This window comes from Rhinopithecus roxellana, unplaced genomic scaffold (assembly GCF_007565055.1).
Source record: "Rhinopithecus roxellana isolate Shanxi Qingling unplaced genomic scaffold, ASM756505v1 contig3116, whole genome shotgun sequence".
NCBI classification, from domain to species: domain Eukaryota; kingdom Metazoa; phylum Chordata; class Mammalia; order Primates; family Cercopithecidae; genus Rhinopithecus; species Rhinopithecus roxellana.
In genome coordinates, this window is record NW_022142391.1 from 7,838 (window position 1) to 24,457 (window position 16,620).

Here is a 16,620-nt window from a genome sequence, read left to right on the forward strand (position 1 = left end):
ATAGATATAACAGATCCAGGTATGAAATACAGACATAAGAGTTATAATAGATATAGCTATAAAATATAGACATAATATATATGATATATATAGGTATAAAATATAGACATAATAGATATGATAGATAAAGATATAAAATATAAACATAATTGATATAATAGATATTGGTATAAAATATAGACATAATAGATATAATAGATATAGCTATAAAATATAAACATACGAGGTATAATAGATATAGGTATAATATATAGACATAATAGATATAATAGATATAGGTATAAAATACAGACATAATAGATATAGGTATAAAATATAAACATAATAGATATAATAGATATAGGTACAAAATACAGACATAATAGATATAATAGATACAGGCATAAAATATAGACATAATAGACATAATAGATACAGGTATAAAATATATATATAATAGATATAAGTATAAAATATAGATATAATAGATATACGTATAAAAAATAGATATAATAGATACAGGTATAAAATATAGACAATAGTTAGATATAGTTATAAAATATAGATATAATAGATATAATAGATATAGGTATAAAATATACACATGATAGCTATATCAGATATAGTTATAAAATATAGACATAATAGATACAATAGATATAGGTATAAAATATAGACATAATAGATGTAGTAGATATAGTTTTAAAATATAGACGTAATACATATTATATATACAGGTATAAAATATAAACATAATAGATATAATAGATATGGGTATAAAATATAGACATAATAGATATATAAGATATAGTTTTAAAATACAGACATAATAGTTATAATAAGTATAAGTGTAAAATATAGACATAATAGATATATATAGGTATGAAATATAGACATAATATATTTGATAGATATAGGTATAAAATATAGACATAAAAGACATAATAGATATAGGTACAAAATATAGACATAATAGATATAAAAGATATAAGTATAAAACATAGACATAATAAATATAGTAGATACAGGTATAAAATATAGACAATAGATATAATAGATATAGGTATAAAAATATAGATATAATACATATAATTATAAAAAATATAAATATAATAGATATAAGTGATATAGGTAAAAACATAGATATAATATATATAGGTATAAAATATGATTATAATAGATATAGGTATAAAATATAGATATAATAGATATAATAGATACAGGTATAAAATATAGACATAATAACTATATCAGATATAGTAATAAAATATATACATAATAGTTACAATAGATATAGGTATAAAATATAGTCGTAATAGATATAATAGATATAGGTATAAAACATAGACATAATAGATCTAATAGATATACGTATAAAAATATAGACATAATAGATATAGGTATAAAATATAGACATAATAGATATAGTAGATACAGTTATAAAATATAGACGTAATAGATATTATATATACAGGTATAAAATATAAACATAATAGATATAATAAATATGGGTATAAAATATAGACATAATAGATATAGTAGATATAAGTATAAAACATAGACATAATACATATAGTAGATATAGGTATAAAATATAAATATAATAGATATAGGTATAAAAGAAAGATATAATATATATAATAGACGTACGTATAAAAAATAGATATAATAGACACAGGTATAAAATATAGACAATAGATATAATACATATATGTATAAAATACAGGTATAATAGATATAAATATAAAACAAATATAATAGATATAATAGATATAGGTATAAAATATAGATAAAACAGATATAGGTATAAAATATACTTATAATAGTTGTAGGTATGTAATATAGATATAATAGATATAATAGATATACCTATAAAATATAGACATAATAGATATAGTAGATAAAGTTATAAAATATAGATATAGTGGATATAATAGATATAGGTATAAAATATAGACATAATAGATATAATAGATATAGGAATAAAATATAGACATAATAGATATAATAGATACAGGTAAAAAATATAGACATAATAGACATAGGTATAATATTTAGACATAATAGATATAATAGATATAGGTATAAAATATAGATATAATAGATATAGGTATAAAATATAGTTATAAAAGATGTAGGTATAAAATATAGATATAATAGATATAATAGTTATAGGTATAAAATATAGACATAATAGATATAATAGATATAGGTATGAAATACAGACATAATAGATATAATAGATATAGGTATAAATCGAAACATAATGGATATAATACACATAGGTATAAAATCTAGACATAATAGGTATAATAGATATACGTATAAAATATAGACATAATAGATATAATAGATATAGGTATAAAATATAGACAGAGTAGATATAATAGATATATTTATAAAATGGAGACATAATTGATATAATAGATACAGGTATGAAATACAGACATAATAGATATAATCGATATAGGTGTAAGATATAGACAAAATAGATATAATAGATATACGTATAAAATATAGACATAATAGATATAATAGATATAGGTATAAAATATAGATAAAATAGATATAACTGATATAGGTATAAAATATAGATATATCAATATAGGTATAAAATATAGATATAAGTGTTTTAATATATATAGTTATAAAATATAGACATAATAGATATAGTTATAAAATATAAATATAACAGATACAATAGATACAGGTATAAAATATAGATGAAATAGTTGAAGGCATAAAATATAGACAAAAGATATAATAGATATAGGTATATAATACAGACATAATAGATATAATATATATAGGTATAAAATATAGACATAATAGATATAATAGATATAGGAAGAAAATATATATATAATATAGGTATAAAATATAGATATAATAGATAAAATTATAAAAAATATAAATATAATAGATATAAACCATATAGGTAAAAAACGTGGATACAATGTATATAGGTATAAAATATGGTCATAATAGATATAGGTATAAAATATAGACATAATTGATATAATAGATATAGGTATAAAATATAGACTTAATAGCTATAACAGATACAGTTATAAAATATAGATATAATAGTTATAATAGATATAGGTATAAAATATAGACATAATAGATACAGGTACAATATTTAGACATAATAGATATAATAGATATAGGTATTAAATAGAGACATAATAGATATTATAGACTTAGGTATAAAATATAGATATAATAGATATAATTATAAAATATAAATATAATATATATAATCGATATAGGTATAAAATATAGATATAATAAATATAGGTATAAAATATAGTTATAATAGATTTAGGTATAAATTATAGATATAATAAACATAATAGATATAGTTATACAATACAGACATAATAGATATAATAGATAGAGGTATAAAATATAGACATAATAGATATAATAGAGAGAGGTATAAAATATAGACATAATAGATATAGGTATAAAATATAGACATAATAGATCTCTGTATCATCTTCAGAATATGGTACTAATGCAAAGGAGTCTGTAACAGACTATACTGCACCCTCTTCTCCTCTGCCTAACACTGTGGCTACTAATAACACAAAGATGGAGGATACTTTGGTTAATAATGTGCCCCTGCCTAACACCCTTCCCCTCCCTAAGAGAGAGACTATACAACAGAGCTCCAGCCTAACTTCAGTTCCTCCCACTACTTTCAGCCTCACCTTCAAGATGGAGTCTGCACGCAAGGAATGGGAGAATTCTCCAAATGTAAGGGAAAAGGGGTCTCCAGTAACTTCCACAGCACCTCCAATTGCAACTGGAGTCAGCAGTAGTGCCAGTGCGCCAAGCACTGCTAATTATAATTCGTTCTCAAGTGCATCGATGCCCCAGATTCCTGTTGCTTCAGTCACTCCTACAACATCACTATCAGGAGCTGGTACATACACTACCTCTTCTTTGAGCACAAAATCTACAACCACATCAGACCCTCCAAATATTTGTAAAGTGAAACCTCAGCAGTTGCAGACAAGCAGCCTGCCTTCTGCAAGTCATTTTTCACAGTTAAGCTGTATGCCTTCCCTTATTGCCCAGCAACAACAGAGTCTGCAAGTTTATGTGTCTCAGTCTGCAGCAGCTCAAATCCCAGCCTTCTATATGGACACAAGTCATTTATTTAATACCCAGCATGCACGATTGGCTCCACCATCCTTGGCTCAACAACAGGGTTTCCAACCAGGTCTCTCTCAGCCAACTTCAGTTCAGCAGATTCCAATCCCTATTTATGCACCACTGCAAGGGCAGCATCAAGCCCAACTGAGTTTGGGGGCTGGACCTGCTGTTTCCCAGGCTCAGGAATTGTTCAGTTCTTCACTTCAACCATATAGATCTCAGCCAGCTTTTATGCAAAGCAGTTTATCCCAGCCATCTGTGGTCCTTTCTGGGACTGCTATTCACAACTTTCCAACTGTCCAACACCAAGAACTTGCCAAGGCACAATCTGGTCTTGCCTTTCAGCAAACATCAAATACCCAGCCTATTCCCATATTGTATGAACATCAACTGGGGCAGGCATCAGGACTAGGAGGTTCCCAGCTGATTGACACACATCTTCTCCAGGCTAGAGCAAATCTTACCCAGGCTTCAAATCTTTATTCTGGACAAGTACAACAGCCTGGTCAGACAAATTTTTATAACACTGCCTAGTCACCAAGTGCTCTCCAGCAGGTTACAGTACCTTTACCAGGATCCCAGCTTTCCTTGCCTAATTTTGGATCTACAGGGCAACCTCTAATTGCTTTGCCTCAGACTCTTCAGTCCCCGTTACAGCATACCACTCCCCAAGCACAGGCTCAGAGTCTGAGTCGTCCTGCACAAGTAAGCCAGCCTTTCAGAGGATTAATTCCTGCTGGAACACAGCATAGCATGATTGCAACCACAGGAAAAATGTCTGAAATGGAACTAAAAGCCTTTGGAAGTGGCATTGATAAAAAACCAGGCACACCTCCAATCGCTGGTAGAAGCACCACACCAACATCTAGTCCCTTCCGGGCTACTTCTACAAGTCCGAACAGCCAGTCCAGCAAAATGAACAGTATTGTCTACCAGAAGCAGTTCCAGTCAGCCCCTGCCACTGTGAGAATGACACAACCGTTTCCTACACAGTTTGCACCCCAGAAGAGAGCTGTGGGAAGAGGACTCAGCCACAAGACATTTGGTCCTAGGTGTTGGCAAAGCAGAGAGCAGAGGTTCTTCAGTCCACGCAACGGTTCTTCTCTGAACAGCAACAGAGCAAACAGATAGGAGGCAAAGCCCAGAAAGTGGACAGTGATTCAAGTAAACCTCCTGAAACACTGACCGACCCTCCTGGTGTCTGTCAGGAAAAAGTAGAAGAAAAACCACCCCCTGCACCCTCCATAGCCACCAAACCTGTTAGAACTGGACCAATCAAACCTCAGGCAATCAAAACCGAAGAAACAAAATCTTAAAGGCTATGGTTTATTGCAGGGGATTGGGGGTGGGGGGAGGGAAAACATGGAGAATTAAGTCAGATAATGCCAGCAGCCAAAGGGGCAAAATGGTCTGTGACATTATCCTGTTCAGAGCTTGGAGATATACAAGGGACATAGGAGCAATTTACACTGACACATAGCTGCTGTACCAGTAAAAATGAGGTTTTGCAAGCTTGTACCTACTATATAACATGCACTCGGTTGATGGCCACGCATCTTCAGTCAGAATTTATATATAAATATATGCACCCATTTTTTTGAGTGCATATAATTTAGACCTAAAAATCCTTATGATTAGATGAAACACCAAAAATATAAGGAAAATAACACGGCAGAGGAATAGCTCAGCCTGAACAGTGTGATGGTCCCAGCTAATACATCAGATGCGGTTTTTTTGCTCCCTTATGTTCCTTGGATATGGTTATGGCATTTGTAGGCTTGGAGGTGAAGAACTGAAGATAACTGGTGCTGGATAGAGGAGCCTTATTTTTTATTATGGCAGCTTGCTATTTTTATAACATGGTGATTGAGTTGAACACAATCAAAGTACAGTAGTAACTGATCTCCCCTTCTTCCTGGATGAATGAGCAGATGAGTAAATATTGATGTCAGCATCCTTGAACCATATCATAGTGAGCAGTGTTTGGCTACTGCTTCTGTTTGAAATGATGCTGTGTTTGGTTGTGGTCCGAAGCTTTGAAGCGCTACTTAGAATCTCCTTTCTTCCATGGAGCTCTAACCATTCAAACATGACAGATTTGGTAAAATGCTAGTTAGGTTGAGTCTTCCTTGCCCCACTCAGTCATCTTTGTATGAATCCCATGGTTCTGGGGTTTTTTTCTTTTTTTCCTTTTTCTTTTTTTTTTTTTTTTTTTTTTTTTTTTTTTGTTAAACCAGTTTTTAGCTGGTGTTTAGCTGGTGTTTATGAAGAACAGTGAGTACCTAGAACTGTGCCACTAATTAAAGGAAATCCTAAGAAGGTGCATTTCTTTACAGAGCTGTGTCATGCCATCCTTTGGGCCCTCTGCTGGAAAAGTAGAATCAAGTCTCAAATAATGCCTTTTTAATTGTATCCTCTAGTATTATAGATATAGGACAGTACGGTATCATACCTCTGTGAATGTAAAATATCTTGTACCTGCTTTATGATACGTAGTAGTGACCGTGCTTTATCAGAGCTGTTTTTAATGATGTTATTCTAGAATGTTTTATTTCCAGATGCTGATTCAGAAGCTAATTTTAAAAAATGGTGCCAGGTACCACAACAATAACAGAACTTTGCAATTTTCTGGGGTTTTGTTTTTTACCTCCCCCCCTTTATTTTAAATGGAGTGTGCTGGATGTCTCTATAATTTTATTCAGATGACTGCAGAACCTGGAAAAGCTGTTGCTGCTATTGATGCATAACATACTGCTATTGGTCTTTTTATATAAATATATATATATACATATATATATATAATTTGAATTCTTGGAAACTTTAGCTGTGCTGTCAACTTTGGAAAAAGTATCCCAGTTTACTGTGTTGAGTTGGCATTGTACAGAAATTAACAGCCATATTGGTCTAGAAATGTTAAACTTAATTTTTTCCATTTGTACAGGGGTAACGCACTGTATTAAATAAGTAAGGTCTTATCTACATGGGTTTGATTACAGAAACTAATAAAGTATTCTCTAAATAAAAAAAAATAAAAATAAAATAAAATAAAATATAGACATAATAGATATAGGTAAAAAATACAGACATAATAGATATAATAGATATACATATAAAATATATACATAATAGATATAGGTATAAAATATAGAGAGAATAGATACAACAGATATAGTTATACAATATAGAGATACTAGTTATAATAGATATAGGTATAAAATATAGACATAATAGATATAATAGATATAGGTATAAAATATAGACATAATAGATATAGGTATAAAATATAGAAATAATGGATATAATAGACACATGTATAAAATATAGACATAATAGATATAGGTATAAAATATAGACGAAATAGGTATAATAGATATAGGTATAAAATATAGACATAATAGATATAATAGATATAGGTATAAAATATAGACATAATAGATATAGGTATAAAATATAGACATAATAGATATAATATATATAGTTATAAAATATAGACATAATAGTTATAATAGATATAGGTATAAAATATAGTTATAATAGATATGGGTATAAAATATAGATATAATAGATATAGGTATAAAATATGGACATAATCGATATAGCAGATATAGGTATAAAATATAGACATAATAGATATAATAGATACAGGTATAAAATATAGATATAATAGATATAGGTATAAAATATAGATATAATAGATATAGGTATAAAATACACTTATAATACATATAGTTATATAATATAAATATAACAGATATAATAGACATAGGTATAAAAGACAGACATAATAGATACAGATATAAAATATAGTTATAATGGATATAATGGATATATGTATAAAATATAGATATAATGGATATAATAGATATAGGTATAAAATATAGACATAATAGATATAATAGATATAGGTATAAAATAGAGACATTATAGATATAATAGATATATGTAAAAAATATAAACATAATAGATATAGGTATAAAATATAGACATAATAGATACAATAGATATAGGTATAAAATATAGACATAAAGGATATAATAGATATAGGTATGAAATATAGACATAATAGATATAATAGATATAGGTGTAAAATGTAGACATAATAGATATAATAGATATAGGTATAAAATATAGACATAATAGATATAAAAGATATAGGTATAAAAGGAGACATAATAGGTATAGGTATAAAATAGAGACATAATAGATATAATAGATATAGGTATAAAACATAGACATAATGGATATAATAGATAGAGGTATAAAATATAGACATAATAGATATAGATATAGGTATAAATTCAGACATTATAGATACAATAGAAATAGGTATAAAATATAGACAAAATAGATATAGGTATAAAATACAGACATAATAGATATAGGTATAAAATATAGACATAATAGTTATACCTATAAAATATAGCCATAAGAGTTATAACAGATATAGGTATAAAATATAGACATAATAGATATAATAGATATAGGTATAAAATATAGCCATAGTTGATATAATAGATATAGGTATAAAATATAGACATAATAGATATAGGTATAAAATATAGACATAATAGATATAATAGATATAGGTATGAAATAGAGACATAATAGTTATTATAGATATAGGTATAAAATATAGACAAAATAGATGTAATATACATAGGTATAAAATATAGACATAATAGATATAATAGATATCGTTAAAAAATATAGACATAAAAGATATAATAGATAGGGTTATAAAATATAGACATGAGATATAGGTATAAAATATCTATACAATAGATATAATAGATATACGTATAAAATATAGATATAATAGATATAGGTATAAAATATAGATATAATAGATATAATAATAAAATATAAATATAACAGATATTATAGATAAAGGTATAAAATATAGATATAATAGATATCGATATAAAATATACTTATAATAGATATAGGTATTAAATATACATATAATAGATATAATAGACAGAGGTATAAAATATAGACATAATAGATATAATAGATATAGGTATCAAATATAGACATAATAGATATAATAGATATAGGTATACAATACAGACATAATAGATATAATAGATATAGGTATAAAATATAGACATAATCGATATAATAGATATAGGCAAAAAATATAGACATAATAGATATAGGTATAAAATATAGACCTAATAGATATAGGTATAATATTTAGACATAATAGATATAATAGATATAGATATAAAATATAGACATATGAGATATAATAGATATAGGTATAACATGTAGACACAATAGATATAGGTGTAAAATATAGACATAAAAATATAATAGATATACGTATAAAATATACACAGAATAGATATAATAGATATAGGTGTAAAATATAGACATAATAGATATAGATATAAACTATAGAGATAATATATATAATGGATATAGATATAAAATATAGACATAATATATAGTTATAAAATATAGACATAATAGATATAATAGATATAGGTGTAAAATATAGACATAATATATAGTTATAAAATAAAGACAATAGTTATAATAGATATAGGTATAAAATATAGATATAAGAGACATGGGTATAAAATACAGATATAATAGATATAAGCATAAAATATGGACACAATCGATATAACAGATATAGGTATACAATACAGACATAATAGATATAATAGATACAGATATAATACAGATATGATAGATATAGGTATAAAATATAGACATAATAGATATAATAGATGTAGGTATAAAATATAGACAGAATAGATATAATAGATGTAGGTATGAAATATAGACATAACAGATACAATAGATATAGGTAAAAAATATAGACATAATAGATATAATAGATATAGACATAACTGATATAATAGATATTGCTTTAAAATATAGCCATAATAGATATAGGTATAAAATACAGACATAATAGATATAATAGATATAGGTATAAAATATGACATCATAGATATAATAGAGGTATAAAATATGGACAATACGTATAAACGACATAGGTAAGAAATATAGACATAATAGGTATAATAGATATAGGTATAAAATATAGACATAATAGATATAAGAGATATAGATATAGAATATAGTTATAATAGATATAATACGTATAGGTATAAAATATATATATAATCGATATAAGTATAAAATATAGAAATAATAGATATAATAGATATAGGTATAAAATATAGGCATACTAGATATAGGTATAAAATATAGACATAACAGATATAATAGATATAGGTGTAAAATATAGACATAATAGATATAATAGATAAAGGTAAAAATGTAGACATAATAGATATAATAGATAGAGGTATAAAATATAGACATAATAGATATAATCAATATACATATAAAATATAGACTTAATAGATATAATAGATATAGATATAAAATATAGACTTAAATGATATAACAGATATAGGTATAAAGTATAGAAATAATAGATATAATAGATATACGTATAAAATATAGAAATAATAGATATAATAGATATAGGTATAAAATATAGACATAATAGATATAATAGATATAGGTGAAAAATATAGCCATAATGGATATAACAGATACAGGTATAACATATAGATATAATAGATATAGGTATAAAAGATAGACGAAATAGGTATAATAGATATAGGTATAAAATATAAACATAATAGGTATAGGTACAAAATATAGACATAATAGATAAAATAGATATATGTATAAAATACAGACATAATAGATATAGCTATAAAATATAGACATAATAGATATAATATATATATTTATAAAATGTAGACATAATAGTTATAAAAGATATAGGTATAAAATATAGATATAATAGACATGGGTATAAAATACAGATACAATAGATATAGGTATAAAATATGGACACAATCGATATAACAGATATAGGTATATGATATAGACATAATAGATATAATAGATACAGGTATAAAATATAGATATAATAGATATAGGTACAAAATACAGATATAATAGATACAGTTATATAATATAAATATAACAGATATAATAGACATAGGTATAAAATAGAGACATAATAGATACAGATATAAAATATAGATATAATGTATATAATAGATATATGTATAAAATATAGATATAATGAATATAATAGATATAGCTATAAAATATAGACATAATAGATATAATAGATATAGGTCTAAAGTATAGACATAATAGATATAATACATATAGGTATAAAATAGAGACATAAAAGATATAATAGAAATAGGTAAAAAATATAAACATAATAGATATAGTTATGAAATATAGATATAATAGATAAAATAGATATAGGTATCAAATATAGACATAAAGGATGTAATAGATATAGGTATGAAATATAGACATAATAGATATAATAGATAGAGGTATAAAATATAGACATAATAGATATAATAGATATCGGTGTCAAATGTACACATAATAGATATAATAGATATAGGTATAAAATATAGACATAATAGATAAAATAGATATAGGTATAAAAAAGAGACATAATATGTATAGGTATAAAATAGAGACATAATAGATATAATAGACATAGGTATAAAACATAGACATAGTGGATATAATAGAGTGTGGTATAAAATATAGAGATAATAGATATAATAGATATAGATACGAAATGTAGACATAATAGATATAATAGATACAGGTATAAAATAGAGACATAATAGATATAATAGATATAGGTATAAAAAAGAGACATAATAGGTATAGCTATAAAATAAAGACATAATAGATATAATAAATATAGGTATAAAATAAACATATTATAGATACAGTAATAAAATATACATATAATACGAATAATAGATAAAGGTATAAAATGTAAATATAATAGATATACGTATGAAATATAGATATAATGGATATAATAGATATAGGTATAAAATGTAGATATAATACATATAATTATAAATTAGAAATATAATAGATATAATAGATATAGGTATAAAAAATAGGTGTAATAGCTATAGGTATAAAATATAGATATAACAGATATAATGGATATAGGTATAAAATATAGGCATCATAGATATAGTAGATATAGGAAAAAAATACAGACATAATAGATATAATAGATATAGTTATGAAATATGGGCATAGTAGAACTAGGTATAAAATAGAGACATAATAGATATAACAGATATAGGTATAAAATTTAGACATAATGGATATAATAGATATAGGTATAAAATATTGACATAGTAGATATAATAGATATAGGTATAAAATATAGACATAATAGATATAGGTATAAATTATAGACATAATCGATATAATAGATATAGGTATAAAATATAGACATAGTAGATATAATAGATATAGGTATAAAATATAGACATAATAGACCTAGGTATAAAATATAGACATAATAGATATAATAGATATAGGTGTAAAATACAGACATAATAGATACAATTGATAGAGTTTTAAAATATAGACATAATGGATATGAGAGTTATAGGTATAAAATATAGACATCATTGATATAATAGATACAGGTATAAAATATAGACATAATAGATATAGGTATAAAATATAGATATAATAGTTATAATAGATATAGTTATAAAACATAGATATAACACATATAATACATATAGGTGTAAAATATAAACATAATAGATGTAGGTATAATATATAGACATACATATAATAGATAGAGGTATAAAATATGGACATAATAGATCTAATAGATATAGGTATAATATACAGACATAAAAGATACAATAGATATAGGTATAAAATATAGACATAATTGATATCGGTATAAAATATAGACATAATAGATATAATAGATATAGCTATGAAATATCGACATAATAGATATAATAGATGTAGGTATAAAATATAGACATAATAGATATAATAGATGTAGGTATAAAATGTAGACATAACAGATATAATAGATATAGGTATAAAATATAGACTTAATAGATAGATAAAGACATAACTGATATAATAGGTATTGCTTTAAAATATAGTCATAATAGATATAGGTATAAAATACAGACATAATAGATATAATAGATATAGTTATAAAATACAGACATAATAGATATAATAGATATAGACATAATAGATATAATAGATATAGGTAAAATATATAGATATAATAGATATAGGTATAAAATATAGATATAATGGATATACTATAGGTATAAAATATAGACAATACATATAGATATAGGTATAAAATATAGACATAATAGAGACAATAGGTATAGGAATTAAATACATATAAAATAGATATAGGTTTAAAATATACACATAATACATACAATAGATATAGGTATGAAATATAGATATAATAAATATAGGTATAAAATATAGATATAATAGATATAGCTATAAAATATAAACAATAGATATAATACTATAGGTATAAAATACAGACATAATAGATATAATAGATATACGTAAAAAATATAGACATAATAGATATAATAGATATAGTTATAAAATACAGACATAATAGATATAATAAATATAGGTGTAAAATATAGATATAATCGATACAATTATAAAATATAGATATAATAGTTATAATAGATAAAGGTATAAAATATAAATATTATAGATATAGGTATGAAATATAGATATATATAATAGATATATATTATAAAATATAATTATAATAGATATAGTTATAAATTAGAAAGATAATAGATATAATAGATATAGGTATGAAAAATAGGTGTAGTAGATATAGGTATAAAATATAGATACAATAGATATAATGGATATAGGTATAATATATAGCCATAATAGATATAATAGATATAAGAAAAAAATATAGACATAAAAGATATAATAGATATAGTTATAAAATATGGACATAATTGATATAGGTAGAACATAGAGACATAATAGATATAATAGATATAGGTATAAAATACAGACATAATGATATAATAGATATAGGTATAAAATATTGACATAATAGACATAATAGATATAGGTATAAAATATCGACATAATAGATATAGGTATAAAATACAGACATAATAGATATAATAGATATAGGTATTAAATATAGACATAATAGATATAGGTATAAAATATAGACATAATAGATATAATATATAAAGGCATAAAATATACACAAAAGAGATATAATAGATATTGATATAAATTGTAGACATAATAGGTATAATTGATATAGGTATAAAATATAGACATAATTGATATAATAGATAGAGGTATAAAATATAGACATAATTGATATAATAGATAGAGGTATAAAATATAGACATAAGAGATATAATAGAGGTATAAAATTTAGACATAAGAGATATAATAGATAGAGGTAGAAAATATACATAATAGATATAATCGATTTATGTATAAAATATAGACTTAATAGATATAATAGATATAGGTATAAAATATAGACGTAACAGATATAATAGATATAGGTGTAAAATATAGACATAATAGATATAATAGATATAGGTATAAAATATAGACAAATATAATAGTTAGAAGTATAAAATATAGACATAATACGTATAAAAGATACAGGTATAAAATATAGACTTAATAGGTATAATAGATACAGGTATAGAATATCGACATAATAGATATAAGAGATATTGGTATAAAATATACATATAATAGATACAGGTATAAAATATAGATATAATAGATAAAATAGATATAGGTATAAAATATAGATATAATAGATATAGGTATAAAATATAGTTTTAATAGATATAATATATAGAGGTATTAAATAGAGATATAATAGATATAGGTAAAAAATATAGATATAATAAATAGAGGTATAAAATATAGATATAATAGCTATAAAGTATAAATATGATAGATTTAATTGATATAGGTATAAAATATAGATGTGATAGATATAGGTATATAATATAGATATAATAGATATAATAGATATAGGTATAAAATATAGATATAATAGATATAATAGATACAGGTATAAAATATAGACATAATAGATATAATAGATAAAGGTATAAAACAGAGACATAACAGATATTATCGATATGGGTATAAAATATAGACATAATAGATATAATAGATATGGGTATAAAATATAGACATAATAGATATAGTAGATATAGGTATTAAATATAGACATAACAGATATAGTAGATACAGGTATAAAATACAGACATAATAGATATAGTAGATATAGGTATTAAATATAGACATAATAGATATAATAGATATAGGTATAAAATACAGACATAATAGATATAGTAGATATAGGTATAAAATATGGACATAATAGATCTAATAGATATAGGTATAATATACAGACATAAAAGATACAATAGATATAGGTATAAAATATAGACATAATTGATATCGGTATAAAATATAGACATAATAGATATAATAGATATAGCTATGAAATATCGACATAATAGATATAATAGATGTAGGTATAAAATATAGACATAATAGATATAATAGATGTAGGTATAAAATGTAGACATAACAGATATAATAGATATAGGTATAAAATATAGACTTAATAGATAGATAAAGACATAACTGATATAATAGGTATTGCTTTAAAATATAGTCATAATAGATATAGGTATAAAATACAGACATAATAGATATAATAGATATAGTTATAAATACAGACATAATAGATATAATAGATATAGACATAATAGATATAATAGATATAGGTAAAATATATAGATATAATAGATATAGGTATAAAACATAGATATAATGGATATACTATAGGTATAAAATATAGACAATACATATAGATATAGGTATAAAATATAGACATAATAGAGACAATAGGTATAGGAATTAAATACATATAAAATAGATATAGGTTTAAAATATACACATAATACATACAATAGATATAGGTATGAAATATAGATATAATAAATATAGGTATAAAATATAGATATAATAGATATAGCTATAAAATATAAACAATAGATATAATACTATAGGTATAAAATACAGACATAATAGATATAATAGATATACGTAAAAAATATAGACATAATAGATATAATAGATATAGTTATAAAATACAGACATAATAGATATAATAAATATAGGTGTAAAATATAGATATAATCGATACAATTATAAAATATAGATATAATAGTTATAATAGATAAAGGTATAAAATATAAATATTATAGATATAGGTATGAAATATAGATATATATAATAGATATATATTATAAAATATAATTATAATAGATATAGTTATAAATTAGAAAGATAATAGATATAATAGATATAGGTATGAAAAATAGGTGTAATAGATATAGGTATAAAATATAGATACAATAGATATAATGGATATAGGTATAATATATAGCCATAATAGATATAATAGATATAAGAAAAAAATATAGACATAAAAGATATAATAGATATAGTTATAAAATATGGACATAATTGATATAGGTAGAACATAGAGACATAATA

The 16,620-nt window shown here is 23.5% G+C and overlaps 1 pseudogene across 1 annotated transcript; it reads left to right on the forward strand.

The window, feature by feature from the left end:
- Positions 1 to 3,468: 3,468 nt before the first annotated feature.
- Positions 3,469 to 6,579, forward strand: LOC115895843 (annotated as a pseudogene). Its single transcript, XR_004055944.1, has one exon. The product of XR_004055944.1 is annotated as a protein PRRC2C pseudogene (transcript).
- Positions 6,580 to 16,620: the final 10,041 nt, after the last annotated feature.